This window comes from Abramis brama (genome assembly GCF_963993115.1).
Source record: "Abramis brama genome assembly, chromosome: 1".
Taxonomy (NCBI): domain Eukaryota; kingdom Metazoa; phylum Chordata; class Actinopteri; order Cypriniformes; family Leuciscidae; genus Abramis; species Abramis brama.
Window position 1 is genome coordinate 65,615,150 of NC_139963.1, and position 7,141 is coordinate 65,622,290.

The 7,141-nt window shown below is 32.0% G+C and overlaps 1 long non-coding RNA gene across 1 annotated transcript; it reads left to right on the forward strand.

Annotated features, from left to right (window-relative positions):
- Positions 1–765: 765 nt before the first annotated feature.
- On the forward strand, positions 766–6,595 carry LOC311066602. Its single transcript, XR_014603110.1, has 3 exons — positions 766–824; positions 4,101–4,161; positions 5,136–6,595. It is a non-coding gene; the product is annotated as an uncharacterized lncRNA (long non-coding RNA).
- The last annotated feature ends 546 nt before the right edge of the window (positions 6,596–7,141 follow it).

Genomic DNA, 7,141 nt, shown 5'->3' on the forward strand with positions numbered 1-7,141 from the left:
TGGTCATATAATTAGAATATCATCAAAAAGTTGATTTATTTCAGTAATTCCGTTAAAAAAGTGAAACTTGTATATTATATAGACTCATTACATGCAAAATGAGATCTCAAGCCTTTATTTGTTATAATTTTGATGATTATGGCTTACAGCTTGTGAAAACCACAAAATCAAAATCTCAGAAATTTAGAATATTACATGAAATCACACAGTAATTACACAGTGATACCATGGTCTTTGAACCAGGTTTTTGGTTATTTTGGCAGTGTGGGAAGTTGCAAATCCTGCTGGAAAATGAAGGAAGCACGAAGTGCTCTGAAAATTACTGTAAGCCTGTAAGTATGGCTGTAAGCCATAATCATCAAAATTATAACAAATAAAGGCTTGAGATATCTCACTTTGCATGTAATGAGTCTATATAATATACAAGTTTCACTTTTTGAATGGAATTACTGAAATAAATCAACTTTTTGATGATATTCTAATTATATGACCAGCACCTGTATAGCCATACATGGTCAAAGCATATATTGCAGTATATTGAAGAATATAAGCACTAGTTTCCCATATGTGGAAATGTAATGTAATATATCACATTATATTTTGCAGTATATTCCCATATATTTGTGTTCTGTAAGGGTATGTGTAATTTCATGAACACAATAACAGGTGGAGAAGGGGCAGCTCAAATCTTAGGGCAGGTAATTGGTCAGGGCCGGCCCTGTGTCATTCAGTGCAAAGTCCTGTACGAAAGACAAACAGATAAAACAACATAAAAGCACATCCAATCCAAAAGATAATCACAGATAAGACCAAACGTTTTCTTGGTGAGTATGGCTCTTATGCTTCACATGTTTGGGTAGACATACACACTTTATTTAGGTAAGACAATAGATGGTACTCATTTTTATAAAAATTCTTAATGTGATGCAGACAAATTTGTCTGTGCAGTGGATGTGGATTTAACAGTGGATGATAAAGTACCTGAAACACTTGAGTAAAAGTATAGATATCTTACTAGAAAATGACTTTGGTAGAAGTTTAAATGTATGAGATATTTATTGAAGTATGAAAAGTATTTTTTTATATATATTAAACGTACTTAAGAATTGAAAGTAAAAGATTATTTGAAAGAGTTGAAATGCAAAATACAAAAGGAGAAAATAGTTCTTTACATTATTAAAAATAGTTATTTACAGTTTGTGCAGCAAGATTATGTTCTTGCCTTTTTAACTCTATTACTTCCATCTTGTTTCTTTGAACAAATAAAATGCTAAATGTTTATTGTAAGTTTTATATTTCACGGAGTAAATATAAAAAATATTGCTCCGTGACTGAGGTCTGACTGTACAAACTCTGCAGAGCATGAAACTCGCTGATGTATGATGTCTGCGCGAATATATGGAATTACCTTTGTGTCAATAATAATGAACGTACCCTTTCAAAAAACTGAATAAAATATCTTTGAAAAAGATTTAATCTTTTTAAGTTTAATACAAACTGAAAAAGAATAAATCGCAGGCAAATTTCTTTACTTAGTTTTTAATACACTGCATGTTTTGCTAACTATTTGTCATATTTCTTTTGCTGATCTGAACTTACAAATGCGCTTCCAGAGTTTACATTTACGCTTCTGAAGTTTTTGCTGAGTTTTCGTTCGCCGTTCTGACACATTTCTCTCATGGGGGCGGGGCTAGCAGCAGTGTGTTCTCATTGGCTACTGAGTTTTTGATTGACAGCTTCTTCACCTGTTTATGTGTGGATGTGAGCATCTGTAAGCGCAGCTTTCTATTTCATTTTAGTGATATTAAGTTATGTTGGTTTTTTAATTTGATCTGTGTTTACCTGCTGCTACTTTGTCAACAGAAGCTTTTAGGAGCACAAGAGATCTATTCAGTCTATTCAGGTGTAATTGTACATTAAAGTACTGTATATAATACTTAAAATATTGTATAGTGTCCAATGTTTTTGGAGAATATTTGTTTATTCCTGATGATTATTTTGCATGTTAGGCTCTGATTAGGTTCAGCTGTTACGATTTAAAGAGAATACTAGCAAAGGTGTGTGATATATTCAGCCGCCAAGAAAGTTTCACTTCAACCAGGTAATCAAGGTTGCAACCATGGCCATCACACTACTCATTGCTAGCATGATATACATTTACACCATCAGAATTAATGATGACTTACAGTACAGGCCAAAAGTTTGGACACATTACTATTTTTAATATTTTTGAAAGAAGTTTCTTCTGCTCATCAAGCCTGCATTTATTTGATCAAAAATACAGAAAAAAAATTAATATTGTGATATATTATTACAATTTAAAATAATTGGTTTTCAATTTATTATACTTTAAATGATCATTTATTTCGGTGATGCAAAGCTGAATTAATTTTCAGCATCATTACTCCAGTCTATCACATGATGCTTTAGAAATCATTCTAATATGAGGATTCATTATCAAAGTTGGAAACAGTTCTGCTGCTTAATATTTTTTCATAACCTGTGATACTTTTTTAGGATACTTTGATGAATAAAAAAAAGAAAAAGAAAAAAGAAAAGAAAAAAAAAGAAGCAAATGTTTTCAAGATAGAAATCTTTTATAACAACAATATACACTACTGGTCAGTAATTTGGGGTCAGTAATTTTTTTCTTTATTTTTTTTTTAAATAAATCAATACTTTTATTCAGCAAGGATGTGTTAAATTGATAAAAAGTGATAATAAAGAATATTTATATATAAAAAAAAATTTCATTTTGAATAAATGCAGTTATTTTTAACCTTTTATTTATCAAATATATTAGGCAGCAGAACTGTTTCCAACACTCATAATGAATCATCATATTAGAATGATTTCTAAAGGATCGTGTGATAGAATGGATGTCACATGTGACACTGAAGACTGGAGTAATGATGCTGAAAATTTAGCTTTGCATCACCGAAATAAATGATAATTTAAAGTATAATAAATTGAAAACCAATTATTTTATATTGTAATAATATATCACAATATTATTTTTTTTTTCTGTATTTTTGATCAAATAAATGCAGGCTTGATGAGCAGAAGAAACTTCTTTCAAAAACATTAAAAATAGTAATGTGTCCAAACTTTTGGCCTGTACTGTAAATAAGAGGAATTTAAACAATATGAAAATTACAATTGTGGCCAATTGTACCAATTGTGGTATCAGGTGATACACACCTCTAAGGACATTTCATTACAAATGTCACCCAAAGAATGTTCTTGTTGCCATTTTTTTTTTTATCATGCTGATAATTTTATGTAGTTATTTCCTTTAGTTCATATTATCTTCTAACATTTAAAATTACACAAGTATCAAAGTGAAAGTCTTGGATGCAGTTATGTTGTTACAGGAAAGACCAGAATCAAATTCAAATCATATGTTTTTCAGTTTCAGTTTATATTTTCATAAGTTTCTTGGGAAGTTTTGTTCATTATTATTGGCCCAAAAGTAATTCCATAGGCGAACAGGGTGTGCGAGGATTTGTAAAAATAATAGGTTAACACTGACAGGCAGTTAGGACATCATATTATTATTTTATTCGGACTGAATATAAAGATTAGATGAACATTTAATGGTCCTAGTTTAGATGATATATATTTATAAAACTGTTTAACATAGTGATTGATATCAGGACAAATAATGTTTCTGTAGAGATTCACCTTTTGCAGTTTACACGACACCATTTGCAACTAAAAAACAAACAAAAAACTTGTACTTTCTAGCTGTTCATTTACATGATAACAGGGTTTTAGTGATCTGAGAATGCAAACTTTGGAACAGGCTTCAAAGTGCAAGTTTATGAATACGAGGTTTGAAAACGATATCGTTTGTCATGTAAACTTCAAAATCGTGAATCTGTGAAAACGGTGACAGCATGCACATGCGTATTACTTGTTTGGTTTTGAGATGCACATAAGTGCTTTGTGTCGATATGACATAATTATTATTATTATGTCAAAACATAACCAACACCACCTGATCAACTTTGTTCTCTTATGTTCATCTGGCAGTTTTAACTCAGATACAACATTGATCACCATAACAGTGTCTTACAATGTTTTATTTTCTCTTTCAGTGATTCTTCTTGTTAACATCAGGTGTCTTCAGTAATGGTCAATCATCACTTAATGAATCACGTAATTATCTCATTAACTTTAACACTCTTGAGTCTGGAGCCATATAAACACCCAGGAGAGTTTTTGCTGTGTTATAATGATTTAATATCAGCAAATTGACTTACACAACTTTTATTTCCTTTATTTCAAGACTACTCAAATATAGTGATAAGTTAAAATCTACCTTAAATAATTAAGGTATCATTAAAACCTTTAAACAACCACTTTTACAAAAAAAAAAAGAAAAAAGAAATTGGCTTAGCAGAGGCTGTCTCTTGATATTAGACCTTAACCTTTAAAAGAAACGGTACATATATGTACCTTTTAATGCTGGGGAACATATATGTACCCTGAGGTCCAATAATAAGCCCTATGGGGCACGTTAGTGTAGATTGTACCTTAGGGGACAGAAATGGACTCCAACTGTACCCCTATTTCTGACAGTGTATGTTGCAGCCTCATTAGAAAGCTGTGCTATAAATTCAAAAGAAATGTCTTAATTTTATAGTATGTATTTATACGAATACAGCTTTTGTTTTTCATGAATGTATTTCATACAAAGAGCAATGTGTAACATTTTGCCAGATTTAGTGCTACACTTATTCACTTTTACTTGTTCCCCACAAAATGTTTTATCACTAAATGTTTCGATTTTTTTACAATTATAGTACACTCATGATTTTTCTAGAATAACTTTTGCTGCTGAATTATCCAATTAGCTAGTTTATGATAGTATTTTTGTTATAGATTATAATATACTTTTTCATTTGTTGTTTTTCTTTATAATGAAGTAGCTTGTGTTTTAATACACAAAAGAGGGATTTTCAGTTCAACACACCCAGAGGTGTAGAAATACTACATTGATCTAAAAAAAAACCAAAAAAAACCCCACTGATACTCAGAATTTTGGGTATGGGATCAATTCTTAAAACCTGGCATCGGAGCATAGTTATTACAGCGTGTCATCTCCTATTTTTTTATTCTCCTCTTCACAGAAATAATGGAGTATGTTCACACTTCTCTCTTTTTGCTCCTCCTCTTCTGTTCACCATGGACAAGTGTTGGGAAGATTTACTTCACTCATCTCGGAACCGAGTGTGAAACAGCCTGCTTGTTCAGTGATGGTGATTACAAGTGCTGGATTACTAAACAAAATGGAAACTTTGAGCCAATGTACTTTTCACCTCAGGAAAACTTCGACTACCGTAATAACAAGTGCAGTGGTATATGTGAGAAGAATGGAGAAAACTACTATTGGTGCAAAACTGGTGGGTTTTCTTGGGGATACTGTGGGCTCGTTGAAATCGGTAATATTATGGAAACAGAACATATCCACCATACTAAGGATCAACATAAATGCGGTGGTGAGTGCCAGTATTATGAGAGTAAAAATTATTACTGGTGCGACACTTGGCCACACATTGGCTGGGACTACTGCTCTCCAAAAGTAGATGTAACCTATAGAGGCAAGCCCTGTCGCTCAGACCACTCCTGTGGTCTACATGGTGAAAGTTACAACTGGTGCTGGACCTCACAGTCAGATTATGATTACTGTGGGCCCATTGAAACATACCAAATCAACTCAAAAGATGTATGGGCAAAGTAGTGCAGGAGTTGGGAACCTTTTTTTGACCAAAGAGCCATTTTTTCATGTTTGGTTCATTCATTTTTCTAAAATATATATTTTTTTCAATACAATTTCAATAATAGTACATATATTAACAGTAATAATTAGTCTCACAATACACCATTTATGCAATAATTTATGCAATAATATATACAATATATATATATATATATATATCAACACAAAAGCCTGTTCTTTTATGTAAGCATGTTTTTGCATATTATGAATAAAAAAAAGTATATATATATATTCAGTCCAATAGAGAGAAGCTATCATTCTTTTAAATGGCTTACTCCAAGTAATACTGGATTTAGAGGGTGACAAAGCAGCCGACCCTAAATGGCAACTATGGCAAATATACCAGAGCACTACATATAAGGCACTTGAAGACCTGTGAAAGCATGTGACTTCGAAATACATTGAAATGTCACAAAAACAGTAGACAATAGTGAGGTTTCCAGACTCAATGGACTATTTCACTGTCATATCATATCAGGAATAATTATTTCATGTCTCAGAAAGCAGTGATAAAGGATCAGTCAGTAACTTCTAAGACTAACCTGTTTAAGAGCCTTTTACATTACTGAAACAGTAGCAAAAGGATGACATCAGGCTGTAATGATACTAAGAGGTACAGTATGAACTATGTGAATATATAATTATATGAATATGATTTAAGTGCTGCTTTTGTATTAATGAAACATATATTATTTGCTCTGTACAAATTAATATGTTAAGAAAAAGTGACAAAAAAAGTGATAAGTTATGATTCGCCTAGTTGCTGTTGTATTGTGCTAGACTTCATTAATAAAGTGTAAATGTAAAATGTATTATTGTTTTGTTTATTTGCAGCCTCACACATATGCTCCAGTATTTAATGTAAACCCACCATCTCTGCATTGATGCATCTTCTGCATCTAAATCTGCACCTGTAATATAAAAGTGGCATCACTGCTATGTAATGTACATCTGTGCTGTTGAAGAAACTTCAGTAAAGTGTTTAAACTGATTCCTGTCCTGTGCTCTGACTGACGCTCCAGGGCGAGAACTATCTCCTCCTCAACTCCTGACGTTATTTCTCCTAAACAATCACATTGTAACATTGATCCAATACCATATTTTTAGATGACATTTAAAAGTACTTTCAAAATTAATTGTGGGTGCAAATGTGATGTTGATTCAGTGCAGTTAACATTGAAACATTAAGATTGATTTAACATTGTTAGATGGTGACTTGCTATCTGGGAAGTCAGAATGTATCAAGTTCACATTAGTAGGACAGGAAAATAAAGTCTTCACACATACAGTAGCACATACATGTAATAATAGATACCGTCTTATGCAGAAACTGTTTGTTCACCCATCAGAATAAAC